Genomic DNA, 23,854 nt, shown 5'->3' with positions numbered 1-23,854 from the left:
ATTTTAATCTAAATGTAGGTAGTAATAATTAGAAGATTAATGAATTTCAAAAGCTTCTTCTCGTTAAGTCTTTAGAAACCATTTTGTATCACATATTTTCCCTCCATTTGTACCTACAAATGGAAATACACATTTATATTTTAAAATTTGGACTCCATTGCACTCTGCTGAATTAGTACTTACCACTAGGCCCCTGGAGCACATGGCATGTGCAGCAACTGGTTATCTGCAAAAGAAAGGTGATTGACAAGAAAAAGAAGCATTTTTCTTTGCTCTTCATTCCCTAATATGTAAATAATAAGTTGGTTTAAATTCTGGCCCCCACCACCAAAGAGGCAAATAGGTTTCTCTCATTGATGCTTTAAGATAAATCTGTTTGTTATTTTTGCTGTTTCGTCAATTGTCCCAGTCACTTGGTAATCCTTTGAAGGCACCATCAGTAGTGCCTGTTAGCCTATTAAGTAGAGATCATCATAGTAGATTTTGTACAATGTGAAAGGAAATGCTCTTCTATTTTATAAACTGTTATCTTGCCTTTTGACATTTACTATGAAAGAAGTAGTAATGACAGGTGGAGTGATTCTCATGAGATACTAAGTACAACACAAAATAGAAGAAGCAAAAGTCATAAAAGCAAATAACCAGTCACCACTAATTTTTTAAAAGGAGTTGCCATCTTTTCTGGACCCCAGATGCCTGGAATTGGATTAATCATAATTCTTGGTCCAAGATACACTATCATCATTTGAATAAACATGGCGCTCTTTTATTTATTTGTCTTGATAATATAAAGATGCTCAGGACCCTATGACCTCATCCAAGAACTGGAATATTACATTTATCTTCAATTTATCTAAACATTCTTTTCTGATCTCCTTCTCTCCCCTCACCAGTAAACAATGAATATTCCAAATTTTATATTTCTTATTCCTTTGAAAAATAGTTTTATCACATTACATACACTAAAAGATATGAATATATCTGAGCAATAAATTGAGTTTGTTTAGTTTTGCTCTTTTAATTCAATATCATTACTACGTTCATCCATATCATTGTAATTCATCCATTTTATGCTGTTTTATAATATATGGTGAACATATACCAAATTTATTGATCTATTTTCCCATGAATGTGTATTTGAAGTTTCAAAGCTTTTGCTATTCTGAACTGTGACATAGGCACTCCTTATGTGGGTCCCTGGTTCACACATCAACATATTTACCTTGCATATGTCTTTTGAAGGCAGTTACTGGCCACAGAGTATACTAGTGTTCAAATTTACAAGATTTACAACTTACAAATTATTTTCATAAAACTGGTGAGACGGTTTCACTCTTTTAATACTTGGTATTGTCATATTTCTTCATTTTTGCCATAAGTTTTAAAAAATGATATTGCATTGTAATCTTGCATGCATTGTCAAGTTTCTTCATGATACTTATCAATTTCATCTCCTTATTGGCCAAATGTATTTCTCTTGTATGAAATAGATATCCTGCATTTTCCCCATTTCCTGCTTTTTTAATCTTTTTGATATGTATGAATTTTATGTATTTATGATACTGTCACCTTTAGTTATATTTGTTTTAAGTATTTTCTCCCATTTTATGACTAATCTTGTCATTTTATTTAAGCATCTTTTAATATTTGTGAACTGTATCAATATATTTTCTTGTAATATAAAAAATAATATATTACATGTTTCTTTATGTTATAAGAAAATAATATTATTAAATATTATATTACATATTTTATATCATGTATAAATTGAGCAACTGTACACACAAACATGCACATACATGAAAAATATTCTTTCACATTTATTTATAAAAATACATGTGTATATATAGATATTTCCAAATATCACTATTTTCATGATTATAAATCTCATGAGTCCAAAAACAAATTATTTGTGAATAGAAGATGTGAAATATTTACATAAAGTGATTGCAAGTTATTTTCTGTATTGAGAAATGTTAAAAGAAAAATCACATCTTAGTATTAAATATACACTGCATTTTACACAGACAACTCCAACTAAAAAATATTGATACCTTTTTATTTGCCTTAGGCTAGTGTTTTATATATTATATATAATGAGAATGTGTATTCCCTCTAGAGACAGTATCTCCTGATATTTATCTCATATACTTATAGGCAGATAACTAACAGAGACTTCAAAATATAGGAAACTACTATACAATTCCTTTTGAGTCACACAATAAATGTCATGACATAATATCATAGCTAACTCTTACTGAGTACTTGCTAAGTACTGGGCACTATTCTAAGCACCTCATAGGCACAGTTCTCACAGCTGCTCTCTGAAATAGTCAGGCACCCTTTCCATTTACACAAAACTCATCCTGGAGTGCAGTGAAGCTAGAATCTGGAGTCCAGCTATCAGATGTTTTTGAAAGCAAAAGGGCCTGCTGGTCAAAACACCCCGGGACAACAGGTGGAGCCTGCAGGGAATCAGGGAAAAACCAAGGTGTGCGGCCACCCAGCCAAGCAACATACAGAAAGCATCTTCCAAGGATTCATAAACATCCTTGGAAATAGCAGACATAATCTGTTTCTTGTGAGTTTTTACATCCCTTAATATGTGAACATTTATAACTAGTCCCATTCCATTTAGCCTCAAGCAACTGCTTATGTATTAAAGCATCAACACAGAGCAAGATCCAGCACCTGGAGCCTCACCAAAGTGGGCCGCAGAAACTCTTTGCTGGCTTCTCCGTGGTGATCTGGATCTCAGCCAGAGTCACCTCTGCGTTATACCTGTGCATGTCTAAAGAACTGGTTGTGGTCCTGGGCTCCCTTTTAAATAGAAACAAATATTACATACCTAAGCCTTTACTCAGTATAAAAGGGGGGGGGGGTAACAAGAAAATGAGGGTTTTTGAAATAGAGCTCACATGTGAGAGAGCTGTGAGCCTGAGACTGTGGACTGCTGAAGTCTCACTGGGCTTTTCTGATGATTTCTGATCACACAAACTGCTGGTTAAAGAAAGGGATCCCTGATGGACCACAAACCAAAGTCAGTGTTCTTATAGTACCCTGAAAAGCATAATGAATAAGTAGTCTTGACTTACTACTAGTTTCATGTAAAGATAGATTAATGTAAATTTTTTTCTGTGTGACTTCTTTAATTGGGTTTATTTTAAGGCCATATGCTCGGGTGTGTGTATGTGTGTGTGTGTGTTTTCTTTTTATTATGATGTTTTGACATCTTAAAAAACCTTTCTGGCTGGCCAGAAACTGGTCCTCCTGGTGCTAGCTAATTTTCAGAGATAGTGAAGGGCCCAGTCGAGCATTCCTTTGTTATACAAACCAGCCACTCCAGAGCCACACCTCTAGGGTCTAGGGGATGCACCCCAGCAGCAATCTTCCTATGCCTTAATCAGCCTTGGGCCAGGTACCAGGCAACAATGGAAACATCCCTCTAGCCTAAAGCCCACCTGAATCAGGGGCCCCCAACCTCCATCCTCCCCATCCGTGGACATAATCACATTACACCTGAGCTCCCACTCCTATCTCCTCTGTCCCCACCTCATTCCATAGAAAAATTGTCTTCCATGAAACCAGCCCCTAAAGCCAAAAAGGTTGGGGACCACTGACCTAAATTATTCAAACTGGCTAATCCTAAACCTTCACCTGCCTTGGTTTGCTTTTCCCACAGAAACCCCATTAATGGTCTAGGCCTGAACACTGCCCTGGCCCCTGTGTTCTGCCTCCTGACTGCCCTGGTGTTTTCCCTTGTGGCCCTGAGTGGTGTGTCTCCTCTCAGACCCGTGAGTATAATAAACTTCCTTTTCCTGAGTTCTTCCTCTCTCTGCTCTTGGGGCTGCAGCTGCCTGACCATGTCACAATACAGTACAAACCAGGCCAGAAATTTGAAAACAGAATAATTTAAAAATCAAGTGATAGAGGGAATCAGTGGCATGCCCTTATGGGCATGGGTTGGGAAGTCACCGTGCAAAACAAGCAACAGCACGATGTCCTTCTCAGATGTTTGCTTATCAGCCCATCAGCAGCGGAGCCTGCTGCTCACTCCCTGTCCACCTGAGTGACCCTGGTTGTGTGTGGAAAGTGGACAGCGGTGTGCAGCAAACAGAAAAAATGGTATTGCCTCAAAGGAACATTTTTCTATTTGGACTGGTCCTGATTCAAGTGCTGTTCATTTATAGAGAAGCACTACAATTGAAAAGGAAAACTTGAAACCTTTCTTTTCCTCTCATTTAATAGGTTTCTTGGTTGTGATTTTAAAGTGCTTTTATTGATTTAAAAATAGTATCCTGGCTGAGTAAAGCATCTACACATATGAGAAAAATCTGATCATTATCTTATAATGAGCTATGAGTGATTCTTTGGCATTCCCATATTGGCTTGATGCAGAAGTCTGGATATTTGGCTGAACACTTGACTTCATTTCTCTTCGCCATGTCCAGAAACAGAAGCTCTTAAACTGCCACAGTTATTAATCATGGGGATCTCAGGCTGCTACACGTAACAAGTGCTTACTGAGTGTTCACGGAAGGAACAATAGAGGGGGTCATTGATTATTTTTAAGTTATTGTATGTGGTCCTTATTTTATGATAATTTTTTTCTGAATATTGGCATACTTGACATTTAAATAGGAAAAGAACCTGGCTTCTCTCTTGTAGAATGACAGTTATAGGTCAGGCTGTCATAAAGCTACTTTTTACTTAATTGCTGAGTCTTACAAATGAGTGATACATTTTTAACCTGTTATGGACAATGTTAGAGAAATGATTTGTGAAGGTGTACAAAATATGGAGGCTTGGCTACCCAAGATGGTATTCCAAAACTACCATGTTGATTATAAACTATACATTTACTTGATTATTCACTCGAGGTAGTCAAGAAATTATTTAGAGTCTCTCTATCTGGGTTGCGTTTTGTTTTGTTTTTCTGAGTCTAATTCAGATGAAACTTTATTGATTTAGTGAAGGCATAATTTGGAATTTTAAGAGCTATTCAAATTAGGTAAACATGCACACATTTATTAGCTCCTTGAGCTCATTATAAAACTCAGACATAAAACTAATTTCTCAAAACACAAAAGATAGAATCCCCCATAGCTTATATCAGCTAGTGATATATCATTGTTCCCCACTAAGTGTCTTCACCACCAGCAGGTTTTAGTTAACATTATGGTGATAGGGAATGACCCTAAAGAGGGCTCTGTCGGTCATTTAAGGCTCCTTCCTAATAACACACAGCTGTGTGAACTGTCAGCTGTGCAAGTTTCTGATGGGCACATTGAAAGTGTTGGTTTGCTGCTCCATATGGTTCTTGTGGGCGTCCTTTGATGACTCAGAGTGTTCCATCAGTCCAGCTGTCAATGGCCAATTCCTCAGCTGGGCTGATGACTTGAAAATTACTCACAAGTCTTTAATTGTTTCTCATAGTTGCTACTAAAAAGCTGGAGGCCCTTTGTAGCGGGTGCGAAATGAAGAAACGCTCATTTGAAAATTAAAGCAGCCAAGGTTCTGAATAGAATTGTCTCCTCAAACCTCAGTAAACTTTTGTTTTCACACATTAAAGTCTATTTGGTTGTGGGGATACAAAGTAATTTGAAGGAGACATTTTTACTCCTTTGGTTGCATTAAAATGTAATCACACATTTGCAAAAGAGGCCCCAAATGGAGCATTGGGCACAAGTTTAAGAAGTGATCTTGTTTTGTTGGCTTGTAATGGAGGTATTTAACTTTCAAATTTGTTTTCTCAAGAAAAGCAATGAACACAAAGAGATAATGGCAGTTTTACTGTAAAACTTTAATTGAGAAAGAATCAGTGGGATCATTATGTCTTTTATTTGGGAAAACAACAAAAGGCTTTATTACAAAACAACAGAACACTTACATACTATATATAACATTAAATAGAATTTAAAGGGAAAAGAGGTAAATATATAAAGCCTAATTCTGTAAGGAGGTTAAAGTTTTATTTTTTAATCTTTTATTTCACTACTAAATCTTAATTCAGAGCCAGTCTGATAGAGCCTTAGCAATTTATTGCTTACATTGTCACAGGAAGATATAATATATTGATATTTATAACCCTGTCGTTGAATTTAGTCATTGCCCTTTTTTTTTCAATTGGAAAATCCTTTTGTTTTAAGAAACTCGGTAAAAAGGAAATAGTTTTCAGGGAAGATGGTTTAGAATGATTGCCTTTGTATCTTTAATCTCTCATTTAATTTCTCCACGTTTCTGTTTGCCTACCTGTCATAGAAGGCAGAAACCATGGTAACTTCCAGGTGTGAAAAGTGCCTTTATAAATCCTTATTTAGTAGTTTTAAGGCATGTACAAGGGATGGTACAGGACAAATGGATGATAATGATTATTCCTATTTGATTGGGTGTTAGCATGTGAGAAGTACTCCTAAATCCTCAAAATCAATTAAGGCTTATTTTTATAGAAGTTTAAAGCTAAAGACTTGAAGGAACATTAGTGGAACATTATTCATCCAAAATGAATGTATCCTAATGCATTTGAAATTCCAAGAAAAGGGTGTTATTGTGTAATTCTCAACTCTTTAATTATATAGTTCTCCTCATATTTTTGAGGGTACACTTATATTGTGGTAGCCAGGTATTACTATCTCTTATACTTTATCTTTCCTCATATGTTTCATTTCTTACCAAGGATAGGGATGATACATAATTTCTTAAGAAATGTTGCTATTATACCTTGCAACTAAATCTCAGTTGGTTCCTCAAACCTTTTCTTATATGGTTTAAGAAATGTCACAATGCTCCCTTGGAGTTGGAAAGCTGGTGGGAAGAAGATGTCCTGTTTACTTATTAAGCTGTTTTCGGTATACATTAACTTCTGGCAAGATGGAGGAATAGGTGGATGCACCGTACCTCCTCGCACAACCAAGAATAGAACAACAATAATTTACAGACATAATATCACTCAGAACTGTCAGAGGATTTATCTGAATGGAAGTCGGACAGCCAAGAAGTTGAAGTAGACCCGTACATCCAGACTGGTAGGGGACGATGAGCTGGGCGGCGCGGGGCTGGCGCGGGTCAGCGGTGGCACACAGAGGTCGGGGGAAATTTGGCACAAAATCGATGTGACAGCCATCTGGGGCGTAAGAACGCAGCGGTGATCCCTGAATACCCAAGCAGCGGCTGGGGGAATCAGTGGGGCAGCGATTGTGGACCAGGGCAGAGCTCGCAGCTCAGGAGCCCAGGGAAGTGTCTGTCTCCAGGGAAGCCCAGGAGAACGGAACTGTCGCCATTGTTGCCTCCCGTCCCTGCTCCCGCTCCCACCCCCACATATAACATTACAATCTAGCGACTGGGGTGCCCAGCCCCGGTGAACACCTAAGGCTCCACCCCCCACCTAACAAGAGTGACCAGGCCAGAAAAAAAAATAATAGGAGAGACAGGGAAAGACATAAGACATGTCTCCAGCAGAACAGATCAGTCCCCCAGGACTCATCCTTTTGAGTGACCAAGAAATAGCCAATCTATCAGATGCACAGTTCAAAACACTGGTGATCAGAAAGCTCACAGAATTGGTTGACTTTGGGCGCAATTTACATGAAAGGATGCAGGTTACCATAAAAGAAATGCAGGAAGATATGCGGAGGAGAGCCAATAGTGAAAGGAAGGAATCTGAGTCTCAAAACAATACAGTGGACCAGAAGGAAGATAGAATCAACCAAGCAGGAAAGCATGATGAAATAAGAATTCAAAAAATCGAAAAAAAGCTTAAGAGCATCAAGGACACCTTTAAACGTTCCAACATCCGAATTATAAGGGTACCAGAAGGGGAGGAGCAACAAGTGGAAAAGTTATTTGAACAAATAATAAAGGAGAACTTCCCCAATCTGGCAAAGGGAACAGTCTTCCAAGAAATCCAAGAAGCTCAGAGAGCCCCAAAGAAGTTGGACCCAAGAAGAAACACACCAAGGCACATCATAATTACATTAGCCAAGGTAAAAATGAAGGAGAGAATCCTAGAAGCAGCAAGAGATAAGGGGACAGTAACCTACAAAGGAGTTCCCATCAGACTGTCAGCTGATTTCTCCAAAGAGACCTTACAGGCAAGAAGGGGCTGGAAAGAAATATTCCAAGTCATGAAAAATAAGGACCTACATCCCAGATTGCTGTATCCAGCAAAGCTCTCATTTAGAATGGAAGGGAAAATAAAGTGCTTTTCAGATAAGGTCAAGTTAAAGGAGTTCATCATCACCAAGCCCTTATTTTATGAAATGCTAAAGGGACTTACCTAAGAAAAGAAGATAAAGAAAAGACATGTATAGTAAAAGGACAGCAAACTCACAATTATTAACAACCACACCTAAAGCAAAACCAAAAGAAACTAAGTAAACAACTGGAACAGGAACAGAACCACAGAAATGGAAGGCTAGCAGTAGGAGGGTGGGAGGAGGAGAGAGGGGGAAAAGGTATAGAGAATAAGTAGCATAGAATATAGGTTGAAAATAGATAGGGGGAGGGCAAGAGTAGTACGGGAAATGTAGAAGCTAAAGAACTCACAAGTATGACACATGGACATGAACTAAAGGGGGGGAACGTGGGTGGGAGAGGGGGTACAGGGTGGAGGGGAGTGAAGGGAGAAATGGGACAACTGTAATAGCATAATCAATAAAATATATTTAAAAAAATAAAAATAAAAATAAAAAACTGTTTTTTACAGTGTTTTGACTTACTTAAAATACATTTTCAAAAATGGGATGCTAACAATCCTCAGAATCGGGATAGCAGAGTAAAAATTTGAAATTTGATAACTAAGAGGCTTTATTAAGTATCAGTAAACAGGTAATTAAGTATGCTAGAGAGACCATGTATATAACGGAGTCAGTAATCTTATTGATTAAAGTTTTCAACCAGGATTTAGTTATCAAGCCACTTTGTGGTTTTATTTCATAAAATATTAAAAAAAGAAAAGAGAGATGAGAAAGAAAAAGCACAAGATGAAAGTTAGAAATGATGTCTGGCATAACTTGTTATTTCTTCTTATGTGGTAGCAATGGGTCTCGCCTGCAGCTGGAATAAAATGACGGCAAAGGCAGTGACCGTGTCTCTCCCGCCCAGGTGTCCCCGTACATATTCTCACGGAGGACATTCAGTAAGGGAACATCTCACTTATTTAGATACAGCTTAATCTGTGAGTTTGATTATACAAATAAAGCCCTCTGGGAAAATGAAGGAGATGAAAAATAGAAAAACCATTTCCCCATAAAAAGTAAACAGGAATTTTGGGAGCTCAGGGAAGGTAGAAATTCAGTCACTGAAAAGATGACTGCAGGTGCTGGAACAGCTGGACAGTCACATGCAAAAAGTGAATCTGGACACGGACCTTACATCCTTCACAAAAATGAACTCTGGATGAGCCCTAGACCTAAATGTAAAATGTGAAACTATAAAAGTCCTAGTAGATACCATAGGAGAATCTGAATGACCTTGGGCGTCATTAGATGCAACATGGTATTTTAGATACAACCCCAAAGTCACCACCAATGAAAGAAGTAATTGATAAATTGGACTTCACTAAAATGAAAAACTTGTGCTCTTCAAAAAAGAGGAATGTCAAGGAAATGATAAGACACAGACTGGGATAAAATATTTGCAAAAGACATCTGATTAAGGACTGTTATCCATATAGAAAGAACTCTTAAAGCTCAACAATAAGGAAAAAACCTGATTTAAAAAGTAAGCAAGAGACTTGATTAGATACCTCATCAGAGAAGTTATACAGAGGGCAAAGGAACAGATAAAACGATGTTTGCCATCATATGTCATTAGGGAATTGCAAATCAAAACAATGAGATACCACTGTACACATGTAAGAATGACCAAAACCCTAAACACCCCACCAGTCCTGGGCACAATGTGGAGCAACAGGACCTCTCATTCACTGCTGGCAAGAATGCCCAAGGGTCCACAGCCACTTTGGAGGGCAGTTTGACAATTGCTTACAAAGTTAAAAGTCATACCGTATGATCTAGCATCTGTGCTCCTTGGTATTTATCTTAATGAACTGAACACTTATGTCCACACAAAAGCTTGTTCAGGGATGTTTATATCAACTTTATTCATAATGGCCTAAACCTGGAAGGAACCAAAATGTCCTTCAGTGGGTGAATAGATAAACAAACTGTGGTATATCCAGACAATTGAATATTCCTCAGTACTAAAAAGAAATTGAGCTATCAAATCATGAAAAGACATGGTGGAACCTTAGATTCATATTCCTAAGTTAACTAGAACAAACTGAAAAGGCTACATACTATGGAGACCATAAAAAGATCAGTGATTGCCAGGGGTTACGGGAATGGAGAGATGAACAAAGCACAGAGGATTTTTAAGACTGTTCTCTGTAATAATACAAGGGTCTTTATACATTTGTCAACACCTGTAGAATGTGCAGCACCAGCACAAACTATGGATTTGGGGTAATGGTGTGTCAGCGTAGCTTCATTGATTTTAACACAGGTAGCAGTGTGGTGCTGGGTGTTACAGTGGAAGAAGGTGTGTATGTGTCGGAGCAAGGGAAACATAGGAACTCTCTGTACTTTCTGCTAAATTTTGCTGTGAAATTTAAACTGCACTAGAAAAGTCAAGCACATTTAAATGGCTGAGGACAGTTAAGGAAGAGGACTTATATTTACCTTAAGATACCTGTTAGGCTGTGAGCTGCTGTGCATCTCCCTCTACAGCACAGGTGGCAACAGAAGGCCCAAGGGCTGAATCCTGCCCTCCACCTTGTTTTATATGCCCGGCACCTTATTTCTTACCCAGAGGCAATGCTGAGCTCTCAGTTAACTGTTAAGCATCAGTGACATTTATACAGTCCTAAAATTACATTCTACCCTTTGAAGGCAACCACGAGGATGATGTGGCCCCCGGCGAAAATGAGTTTGACTCCCCGCCTACAGCCACAGACCTTCTATGAAGGCTGATTGCGTGTCCTCAGGTTTGTGGTGATCCGAGGGAGTGAAGAGTTTGAGATGGTGGCAGCAGTGAACGTGGAAAGGGCTCAAAATAAGAACCGGAGCATGGCAAGAATGCCTCTCAAAGAAGCAGCTGCCCCATGGATGGCTCAGGAGTGAACCCGACTCACCTTTTCCCGAGAAAGATGTGACGGGACGTAACTGTTGGTTGGAGATTGCACTTGTGGGCCCAGGACAACAGTTGGTGTAAGTTCTGACATCTGCTTCCATACCTGCCGGATGGCTCTATTTTACTCTGCATTGTGATGCTTCTTTTTGGGTGGCTAGGAGCTAACCTACTGAAGAAATGGGTATTAGCCACATCATACATGCTGTGCGAAGTTGTAAGTGAATGGAGAGAAGATATAAGACACAAACTTGACATCAGGTGGGAAAGGATGAAGATGTTCGATAAAACCATTATGTAACAATATTTCATGAATTTTCAATATTTCAAAAGTACCAAAGCAATTTTATAAGGCATAGTAAAAATGAACAGATTTTAAGATAATTCTCATGGATTCATGAAGAAATAAAGAATACTGAGGGAAATAGAAAGTTTTTAAAAAATGTCTAAACTGTGACATAAGGAAATCTCATAGCTCAGTCAACCAGAAGGGAGATAAAATAGTGTCCAGGCATTTCTTAATTGGAAATTTCTTTTTCTCAGCCCCAAAAGAAACTTTCCATCTGTTCTAGCATCTGTTTACTGTGGTTCAAGAGTTTCTTTAATTAACAAGTAGGTGTGACAGTTGTGACATCCGGGAATTTTTATAAGGACACACAAAAAGAGTTGAGGTGGCCACTAACCAGTTTCATAAGCTTTTCCCACATTCCTTATATATACACAGAATTAAAATAACTGATCACATGGTACATTTATACCTCTTTTTGTTTTAAAAAAGGCTTTAAATAGATGTAATATTGGAATTACACTTTTTTTCCTAACCCATTTATCGTGAGATGAGCAGAAAGAGGACTCCCATCCACAGGGCACAGTAGGACTTGGGAGATGTGACTTCCAGGTCTGTGAGTGGGACTCATTTCGCTGTGGATTTTGGACAGTTGCATATTTCTCTTTCACTCAATTTGTCCACTGGTAAAAATGCAAATTTAAATATCCACCTTTTCCAAATACCCTGGAATGTCGAGAAAGAAAATACGCTAGAAATATAGTTGCTATCATCTGAATGTTTGTCTCCCCCACATAATTTTTGTGTTGAAATCCTAATATCTGATGTGATGATATCAGGAGCTGGGGCCTTTGAGAGGTGCTTAAACCATGAGTGGGGAGCCCTCATGAATGGGGTTAGTGCCTTATACAAGTGGCTCTGGAGAGATCTCCAGCCCTTCCACCATGTAAGGACACTCTGAGGAGGCACAGGCTGTGAGGAAGCCGGCCTTCACCAGAACGTAGCCACACTAGTGTCTTGCTCTTAGACTTCCCAGACGGTGAGCAATACATTTTTGTGGTTTCTAAGTTACTGCGTCTGTAGTATCTTGTCATTGCCGTCCAAATGGACTAAGACAGCAGTCTACAAATGCAAATGAACATCGTTACTGTTGAGATTTCCCCCATCTCATGTATGTACTTTGGAAACTCTGGATTCTGAAAGCTTTGTATTTTCTCACTTTCATTTGAGGACAAAAGCCATTATCTGAAAAGTTCAGAGATTCTGAATATGGTATGAATATGGAAATATTTCTTTTTACATTTTAAAAACAGTTTTAATGTTTATGTGGATTATTAAATTATTTTTGATTTGCCTTTATAGCTATAGAGAATCTTCAGTATTTTATTGTGCTTTGGAGTAAGTATCAGGCACCCTTTGAAGCAAAAAGGTTTTTGTGCAATCATTATCTTTCTGTCTTTCATGTTTGGACATTGAAAAATTAAAGGAATGTAACTTCAACTGATATTCTCCCCTGTGTCCAAAGCAAATGTTCCTTGCCCCTCTGACTCCAATGTATATTCCCATTCTACTTTTGTTTGAAGTGATGATCTGTAGTTGGTCATACAGGTCATCAGGGGGTTCCATGGGGACCAGAGAGTTCTGTGTTCCTGGACAGTCAACCACTCTTCAGCCTGTAACAAGAACTCATGAGCCTTCAGTCTGTAAAGGTCTTGATCTCTGATCACTCAGCCATTCTGTGTGAAAGGGGCCGTTCCTGTTCAGATTCTCTTCTTTTGACCTGATTGGAATTCTATAAGCTTTAGGAATGAGGTGAGGTATAGGAAAATCTGAGAAAATCAGGAATTCTGAAGCAAACTTGCTTCATGTTATAGAAGGTAACAATTGAGGGTTAGGTTAATTTTTTTTTTCTGTTACTACTAGGCCAAAGTACAAGTATTCTTTCACATACCTCCAAGAAGCAAAGAATACGAGGGACTTTTAGCTCTTAAGTGATCCTCTATAATTTTGTTGACTTGCTAGAATCTTGTATTTGCTATTCTGTTATCTTTATGTATATCTATAATGTTAAGGATATTAAGAGAGTCAAAAATGGAAAAATAAAAACTAAATATATGAAGAAATGCCTAGCCTCATTTTAATTAGGAAACAGAGAACACAGTGTGATCGCATTTAACACACCAACAGATCGAGAAAATTTAAGCAGCCACAATTTCAAGTGCTGGTCAGGGAATGTTCATCAACTGGGTTTCTTATTTATTATTGGCAGGAATGTACATGGGTTTGATGACTTAAAGTAATTTAGCTTGATGACTCAGCATCCTGTCCCTTAGATATGTACAAGTGTGCATATCAGGAAACGTGAACATGTGTCTGTAACAGGTTGTGCCCTGGAAACAACCCAACTGCGTGCTCCTGAATGAATCTATCACTGGTTTCATGAACCAGACAATGATTCTGCCAACTGAGGTTCTTCCCATTAAAAAGACTAAGTGAAACAAGGACCTGGGCACCTGACAATACCCCCTAACACATGGGATGTTTTATACATCATTTGTTGAATTAGTGAATGGTAAAAATCATTCATTTTGGGGTAATGTGACTCTTTGAGTATTGATGAATATTTAAGCAGCCGTTCCTGACTAACCTACTTCCCTCTGACAATACAATTATGAAGAACCCTTTTATCAATTATTTTTTCATCTCTTAATGATTTTCCATTGTATTTATTTGTATTTGTAACTTTTCATGCCCTCCCTATTTTGTAATTAGAATCAGCTCATAAACTTCTGGAGAACAAGGATCATATTATCGGTTTCCTTTTTCTCTTCTCATAGATCAACACGGAGTAGGTAACCCTTAACTGCTTCAAACTTAGTGAAACAAAAAAATCCACTCACATTTTCCTCTTTTTTTTTAAACTATTTTGAAAAGAACAAATCATGGTCAAAAGCAGACTCTTTCAACCAGGCGAAGTGCTCTGTGACTTCAAGTGGTACTTGAAAGAAGTTATGGTAATTATTCATTGTGTGCAGGAATATGTTTGTGACAAATACAGAGACATTTTTATGTGGTAATTCTAGGGTATAATGAAATTCTTAGCACACACGGCATTAACGACAGAAAAACATTGTATATCTGATATTCATCCAATTAAAAACATGCTAAACAATGTGCTATGCTCATTATCTTGCTAAAAAATAGCAAGATAGGAATCCAGAAGCTGTTGATATTTTAGTTCTAACAGGTTATTTTTTCTGTTGTTGTTTAATCAAATACTAATCAGGAGAGATGCACTTTATAATAGGAGAGCCAATTTATCTGACATCAAAACTACCCAGGCAGTTAGCCTTAGATGAATATTCTTAGAACTATGTTAACCTATTTCCAATTAAACTGTATTTTTCTGTTAGTATGGTTACAAGAGGCACAAATTTAAAGATAAAAAGAAAATGTGCTTCACCACCCTTTCCCTTCTACTCAGTCCATCACTAATTTAAACCTTCTAATATGCTAATTGGTTCATATGGATCAGAGGAGAATCTTGTCATAGAAATCCCAAACCAAAATAGCACGACCAAAAGGGAAGTTTATTGTTTTATTAACTGAGTGCTCTATACCTGATATGCCCAGGATTTATTGCTAGCTCTGCTTCCTCTGTTTTGGATTCATTATAATGCAGGCTTTTTTAGTGGTGGTTACATACCTCATCTAATGGGAAAGAGAGCTTCTTTCCTTCAAGAGCGAAGCAAGACTCAGTTCTTGTAGTTTGATGTTGAGCTGTGGACCCAACCCTGAATCAATGACCGTCCAGGGAAACAGAATTAGTTTATACCCATGGTGTACGCCTATCTCTGAAGACACAGGAGTGGGGAGTCAGTAGCCTCCAAACACATAAGTGGCATCTAAGAGGTGTTGATGCTTGCACAAAATTCAGGGTACTGTTACCAGGAGAACTCTATGCTAAATGGTCCAATTATCTTCTGTGTTATACCATTCAAGTCAGTTCTACATTTTCTTATAACATCTTTAATCACAGCCTGTATATTTTTTTGTAAAGAGACATGAGGGGTGCATGGCAAGATAGACCAATATTTTTGTTAATTGGCTGGTGAATGAAGCTGTAAGCCACTTTTCTGCTAGGTGACTACAAGGGGACAATTTGGAATATATTTTCTTAATCCTGAGATGAGGTTCTTGAAGATCCTTTATGCAAATGGAAGAAATAGGAACACTTGATTCAGGAAAAGTATGTATCAGGATATTTTTGTGGCCTCATAATGTTTTCTCCAGATATCTTTTGCTATACAAGCTTGGGGAAAAGTGGAGTGAATTTTTGTGGGTAAAGACTTCTGGGAGGAAACAGAATTTCCCCCATTCCATTTGAGACCACCTTATTGTTCAATAGAACATCAGATAGATTGATGTGTTTTCAAATAAATTCACCTGTGTCCCCTTATGGAGTATTCACCCTGATGGAAGGCAGGTATGAATTTGACCAGCTAACTGCAGGATGTCACATAGGAAGATTCTTCCTTAATAGTCTGTGGCTGGAAGACCTCCTTGTTACAGTAGGCACAGTGTGGGAATGGAAGCCTAGACTGGAAGTTTAAAAAGGGGATCTGTAACTTTGCAAGCTTATGCGTGGTACACCTCTGCGACTTGTGCTGCATCATTGGGGTGGGCAAAAAGGTTCAAATTGAATGCACCGGACTAGATCAGCTAAGTGCAGTGGGTTTGTATGGCAGTGACAGCAGAAGTGACAACCGAGTGTAGGGGCTGGTATGAAACTGTCCAACTGCTGGGGGCCTTCCTTCCTTCTCTTGCTCCTCCTTTTAGTCTTTCTCTCTCTCCCCAAAACTCCCCCTCCCTGCTTCCTTCCCTTCCTGTGTTCATTCTCCTGGGTAAAGTGATGAGAAACAGAGGTAACTGTTCTTGACAACTTGGTTAAAAAAAGATGTTTCAAGAGGTAGCCATTGGGCTTCTTTTAAATTGGTCCTGTGGGGGTTGAATGATTAATTGTAATATTATAAGAAATATGTGATCTTAATCATATCTCAGGCTGGTGGTGCAAGCCACATTGATTTTTACTGGATTAATTGAAAAAAGAAACACAAAATTTAGAGTCATTCCTAAGAATTTTGCTTTTTATTCTCCTGCTTTCTAGTTGCCAAACCTGATCAGACATAAAATTATCTTTAAAGTAAATTGTTCTCACACCATTGAATGTAGGGTTGGATAGTAATAACATATCTAAAGAAAGAGCAAAACAGTTAGAAAAGGGGAGGAGTCATTGGTTAGCAGAGGAAAACGAGGGCCAGAGAGGCAAGCACTGGCACTTTCATGCATTGTAGAGAGAAGGTTCTACATGGCATCTGGCTCGTGGGCCTGTCAGACGTTTTGGCAGGAGTAGATCAGTGCTCAGTCACATTTCCTTAGCCAGATGCCACTGAACAGTGAACTCAAATAATGTCATTTTCAAAATCCATGTTCATGAAACACACTCACTATATTTTGACCTCCCCATAGGGGAAGAATTCACTGAATAAAGTATTTACTTAACAGAAATCTTTGATAACAGAGGATGGCCACATCAAACTGAGCTTTGAAAATACCAATTTCAAACTTAATAGATTAAATCCATTAGAAAATATAAAAATAAATGGAGACTATCATTTTCAGTGCAAACTAAAATGGATGTTTGAAGATGCCACTTTCAAAGACAGTGAAGACAGCACAAAGTTTTTTTGACCTGATTCTTCACTTTTTTGAGAGACCTACTATGCAAGATGCTTGGGATATAACAGTGAACAAGATAGTCATGCTTTCTGCCTTTGAGCAACATTCTTCTAGAGGGAAATTGATTATATAATGGTAGTTGAATAATTATAATTTTTAGCAACAGGTAAGAGTGACAAATAAGCCCCACTAAAACATGAAATGAAGTGCCTGCCCTGGTCCAAGGGGTCAGGGTTGGTTTCTTTGAGAAATAACAAGTGGCTTAGGATATGAAGTCTGAGTAATGAGGAACATTAGTAGTGACAGAGAACAGAGGGAAAGATTTCTGTATTGCATCTGTCAAGGTTCTTGGTTACAAATAATAGAGGCCGACTGACTAGCTAGCAGTTTAAAAAATTATTGAAAGAAATATTCTATGATATGACAGAATCAATTGGGAGGCAGGGAAATAGAATTAGAGAAAGAACCCTCTGCTGTCCTGGTCATTTCAGGTCTGTGCAAACTCCACTTGGCGTAACAAATGCTCTGTCTGCAATGGAGCCTCAACCACCTGCAATAACTCTGCTGCCTGTAGGAAACCCTGGTGTGGATGGAGCTCTGCATAAGGGAAGAGGGACTGGAGGAAACCACTAGTGAACTTGGTGCTGCCTGCTTTGCTTTAAAGACACTCAGATTCCACAAAAACACACAATAGCAACAACAACCCCCTCCAAAAAAATATCTGTGCTAGCTAAATAAATACTTCTGTGGGCTGCTCCTTCTTGAGTATTCCTCACTCTATCTTAAGTGACTTTTTAAAATATTCACCCAGGTAATACAAAGTGTTTTCAAGGCAGGAATTCTAGGCTAAAAAAATAGCAGAGTATAAAGTCCAGTGGACAAAGTGAAAAAGAGAATTGGATAGGTACTTCACCAATGATTGCAGGGCTTGTAGGTAGGAAAACCTATACGTCACAGGTTAATCTATACTAAAGTCACAACAGTTAAATTTCAGCCCAAATCTGAAAACCAACTGTATCTTATAATTACAAGTACAGCCTTCACTCGTATTCTGAACTTACTTTACCATGTGGTATTGGGAGACAGTTTGGTTTACTCGAGGACAGAGTTTGAGCTCTGACCCAGTCCTTTTACTTAAAGTAAAAGCAGAAATATTAAATGCATATTAGCAATGACTTAGCATTTTGGTGACTTTCTTTGTTCGGTAATTGCAACATTGCCCTTGTCTGAGTCACTTCAGGGCCAAAATATATCTATTTCCCATAAATGTGAAACAAAGCAATCAAATCTTGGTGGGAAAGGGTACAAATTAGCTTATTCTATTTTTCCTCAAGTATTAGATTTTTAGTCGGGGGTTTTATAGCATCTCTGTGTGTGGCATTTTCAGAGAATGCTCTAACTGAATAGAGTATTAATGCACTTGAAGCTAAACATTGATGATGTGCAATGAACAATCTGCTAAATGTTAATACAATTTATCTTTTTAAAAATGTACAAACATGACATATTGCATGCACTTAGTGCTAATCTATTTTAGACATTCATTTGGTTTGACCTGTGACCATAATATATTATATTCCTTGAGATATTTATCTTGTCATTTGGAAACAAGATTACAATTAATGTAACACATATGACTTTAAATTACTATCTCAACTAGAGATGTGTGAGTAATGAATTAGACACAGCTTTGAACCTTCTGCTTATAATTTAAATTATCAGCCTTTAGCTAGTGCCTCATTGTAACCCATTAAATAAGTCATCAAATCAGAGAACCACATATTTTGCTGCTGGACCTAGTGAAGGTATTTCCCAATTTAACTGGTATAACCCTAGGCTACTGTATCCAAACTCATGTAATAAAAACAATCACCAGAGAGGGCACTTACATATTATGTTAATAGTAGAATAAAAACATAGCTGGCGTTCATCTGAACTAGATATAAAAAAGTTATCCTTTTCTGCTTCCATTTTTTAAGGAGAAAAACTGTGGTATTGAAAAAAGTGAATTCACACTGAGGGTTTAGTTCACAAGGCATTTTTCAAGAGCGAGTGCCATAGGAAAAAGTCCAATTTGTTATGCTTTCCTTACCTCCTTCTCAGCATTGGCTTTGCCAGATTGTAAATACTGAAAAGACACAGTGGAAACATTTTTTGGCTGATATCTGTGGTAATAAATGATAATCATTTATTATGAATAATGGCAGATTATTTTTGCTCACTATCCTATATTTATTGTTACTAGATGGTTATAGTATTTATTCAGTTCTTACTGTATGGTAGGCACTGTACTAAAACATATTTGATGTATGAGCCCATGCTTTGTGTGTTCTTATGCATATATATATATATATATAATAAATACCTATAACATATACTCAAACATATTATATATAATTTAATATAGAAAAAACTCTCTTTAACCAGATAAATTTCTTAAGAGCAGAGATTGTCTTAAACCTTAGTATTTTTCCCCATGTGCTTGGTAAAAAATGACCAATAATTGCCACTCAGTAACAACCCATTGCATGAAAATGAAGATGTTCTTTTGAGACTTGACATTTTATAGTACACAAGAAGACAGTTCCACAGGGTTCATAGAACTACAAATAACACAACCCAATGGCAATATAGCAATTATCTGAGAAGCATAGCTTTCTCTCAAATGTGCTACAATGCTATAGATTTACTAGAGTCAATCTATAAACAAGTTAAATGTCCGGCATTAGACTGGAGTGGGGGATGAATAAACTTCTACACATTTATAGTCTGACAAGCCCAGAGTAGTATATACGAATATGAGAACTATTGAATGCTGAATTACAGGGTACTGCCTGAACATGAGTTCAGAGAAAAAAGTATTAGAAAGGGCACCAAAAAAAAATAGTAGCTCTCTAACTATATAAGCTTTTGCATCAGAGAGATGGGGTGTGGATCTGGACTCTGCTAATTTTACGCTGTGTATTTTGAGGCAAGTTACCTAATTGCTCTGAGCTCTTTGTACCTCTAAAATGAAGTGCTACCTCCCAGTGAAATTATGACAGCTAAATAAGGACACACATTTTAAACACTCTGAACATCGCCTTTCACAAGGTAAGCAATCCTTTGGACTAGTCACAACAGGCTTCAAGGTGAAGTGATACTTTAGGTAGACCTTACAGTGTTAGGCTCTGGGAAAGAGAGGGAGAGATCAAGAGCAACCAGGCAGAGGAAGAGCAAAAGCAAGAGAAGTTAGGCATGAGAACAGCGCACATGAGCAAGAGTGAGGGAGTCCTTTAGAACAGAGTGGACAAAGTTAGCAGCAGAGGAAAATTCAATTTGTTCAGGAAAATGGGTTTAGGAAGCAGGGAGCCAAAATAACATACACATATTTAGAAGGCAAATGACATATAGTCAGCAGATCCTTAGCACTCCGCACATTAAGGTTTAAATGGCATGTGACTGAATACCCCTTGACCTTTGCCTTTCCTCCTGGCACTTGGCATGTAGTGGTGTATATTATAGGCAATAAAGATACTGTTTTTATATGAAATAATGAGGTTGCATGCTGACAATCCTTTGCTTTTTGTTGTGCAGGCCTGATGTATGTTTATGTATATACAGTTATTTCTCTACAAAAGAGGAAGAGTACATATGTATTAAGATGAACAGGAAGTACTTAGGGATCTTAGAATTAAAGTTCTATGGAAGTATAATATGAATTGTATTTTATATAGAGTATATATTTATAAGTGTTGTCTTCCATTACAGTGCTGAAATCTTTGGTATCACTTAAAGTGTTTACCCTTAAGGATATGCTCCAAAATGTCAGGTTTTAATAGTAGAATTAATTATAAGACATATTGATTTAGAATGTCCATTTTAAAACTTTTCTCCAAGTTTTAAAATAAGAAAAAATTTATCTTTTGGCAATTTAAATGTTAGTTTATTGAACTTATTTTATAGTTCAATAGATTAAGTCCATAAGGAACTAAAGAATGACTCAATATGACACATTATGAAAAAAGAAAATAGGGCATCTTCCAGAATACCAGACTGAATTTTAACTGAAATTAATCTGTTAGCTACCTGCTAGAGAGCTTGGTTTTCCCATGCCCAACGAGCTGAGAATAACTCATTTTTATTGAACTTGACTATTGTACTCTAAGGAAAATATCTTGAAAAAATAAATTGTTATTCTCTGTCCTTTAAAAATAGCTATTTGAGGAGTTTATAGGATTTTCCTGGGTGTCTTTTCGAAGCTGTCTGATTCTTATGCAGATTTTCTCCAACACAATATTTGGTTTGCAGACTGGTAGCTCACAGGAAAATGGCTGCCTAACTGAGGCAGAAGCATAATTATGTTATCATTAGAAATATTTAAATATAAATAACATTCTATATTTCTCCTTGTCACTTGTCTGGGTTTTGACAGGAGGAGCCATTTTTTATGGGATTCCTGTGGCCCCATAGATTTTTATCCTGTTATCCAATTTTCCGCTGCACTGCTCTCCTTCTGTCAAACTGACTGCCAGCCAGCCTCACATTCTCCCAAGAGGAGGAGCAAAGCTTTGTATTATAGTGGACAGAAGAAGGAGAACAAAAACAGATCTTCCCCCTCCACGTGCGACATTGTCTCTTTCTAATGGGAAATTCCATTGTCTGAGGGGTTGAAAGGATAGGGAGCTAGGGAATAGGGGAGACCTCACGTTTTCATTCAGTGGCAAGATAATGTCGCAGGGCAGACTCAAATGTCAAGCTGAGCAGCGTACAAATCAGCAGACAGTTTTCCAGGATGTTCAGAGCCACAAGAGTTGCTGAAACGCTGCAAACTGGTTTGTGCAGAGTATTCCCTGGTCTTTCAAGTGTTGGCTTGCTGGGGTATGAAATGAAAGCATACTTATCAATCACGGTGTAAGAGAGGAGAAAAGGAGCATTTCTCTTCCATGTGAAGATGTTGCAGTGGCTGCTGTATCATTTGGGGTTTTTCTTTGACATTGGCTTACAGTTCAGAGCTTAGAGCTGAGATCAGATGGGTGAAAAAACAGAGTGGATTTGATGGAATGTTAAATAATTGAGACGAGTCTAAAACAGGTGGCCAAACTCAGACTCCATCTAAAGGCCGTCAAAATACCAAATTCAAAAACCAAATCAAACCAAAAATGCTCTTCATTCCACGCATATTTTTTAGCCCAGGGTGGCCCACGGCCTTGTGAACGCAGTCTCCGGATTAGAGAAAGGGTGGTTCTGTGAGCCTGCCAACAAGCCGCGCCACGTGGGATAACTGAACAGGTAGTTTCTCGGCCCTATGTTAAGATTAAGACCTTATTGTGTCCCAGGAACTGTATTTTGTCCTTGATATCATTAAGCCTTATAATAACCTTTGAAAAACTGATTCATTATATACACAAAAAGACAATGTTTAGCAAATATTTTTCTTCTTTTTTACATTATAAGTAAACCACATGTTTTTTACCAGAATCTTGGGAGTATATTTAGCATCATATGGGTCCATTTTTATTCCTGTAAGTACAAATGAATTATATGATCTGGAAAATGTTGAACTGTACAAGAAGTTCTTCTGTCAGCTGTTCAAATTTAAAGTCCTATTCTGAATTTAGTGAAACATCTTACTATAAGATATGATTTTCTCGTAAGGGCATGAGTACTTAAGATACCATGAACAAATGTGAAAGACATTCATCCTTCCCAATTTGCTGGGTAGTTTGTGTTTGTGTTTCAGAATGGGGTCGTACACCTTATGGATTAGAGATTTTTGTTTTCATCCTTGGTCACACAGCACATGAAAAAAGATTAATCTACCTTCTGGTACCAAAGGGTGTTTCAAACATGACAGTTATATACTGTATACAGTTTTTTTCTCCCTGCACATGTATTTACCACCAACAAAATTGTTTTATATATCTTTGAACTAAAAAAGCTAGCACCCTTTACCACTGGTTTCAAATAAGTAATTGATCATTGAAAGATTAAATAATTTTAAAACTCTGCCACATGAATATGGATGAAAGTCACATGCATAGTCTTATTTATGTTCATATATCCATTTGTATAATAGCTCTATCTTCTATGTGTTGTTTTCTTATGTTCCAGGTAGTAGGATTTTTATTCTTTTTTGAACTGTGTACCTGATATGTCTATATACAATAAATCAAAATATCTACATAAAAAGGGAGCTGTGATGTCTCCCAAAACCAAAGTTTTAGGCTTTGGGCTGTGCTTAATAAATGCTTGACTTAATGTATCTGCCACTTTAATATAGGAGTCACAGCATTCAAAGTTATTTTATCATGTTCATGGGTACAAATACAGTATTCTTGACTATATTGTGAAGCATTTTTCAGCACACTTAAAAAAATTACATTTTTAATTTATAATAACTCATAGTCTTTGATGGGTTCAATGTGTCTGAACTGATGTTTTGAAGAGTTTAAACACCTAAACCTCACTTGATTTTCTTTTTGACTCATTAATGTGTCTAGTCAGTTATGTGCTATTTTTCCTTCCATTATAAGAGACATGAATATGAGACAAATTAAGAAAAAGGCAGTAGTGGCTCATAGTATTTTAGTACCCATATTAGCTTTTAGCAAAGCTAAAACCAGGTAACTTGGTACATCTGTAGTGAAAGAAGCTAAACATCCAACTGTTGAAAAAAATGGTAATTTTTGTTGCTGTCAAATCTATGTTAACTTTAGCTCC

This window comes from Phyllostomus discolor, chromosome 4, assembly GCF_004126475.2.
Source record: "Phyllostomus discolor isolate MPI-MPIP mPhyDis1 chromosome 4, mPhyDis1.pri.v3, whole genome shotgun sequence".
NCBI lineage: Eukaryota > Metazoa > Chordata > Mammalia > Chiroptera > Phyllostomidae > Phyllostomus > Phyllostomus discolor.
The sequence above is the reverse complement of the archived record's forward strand: the minus strand, read 5'-3'. Positions refer to the sequence as shown.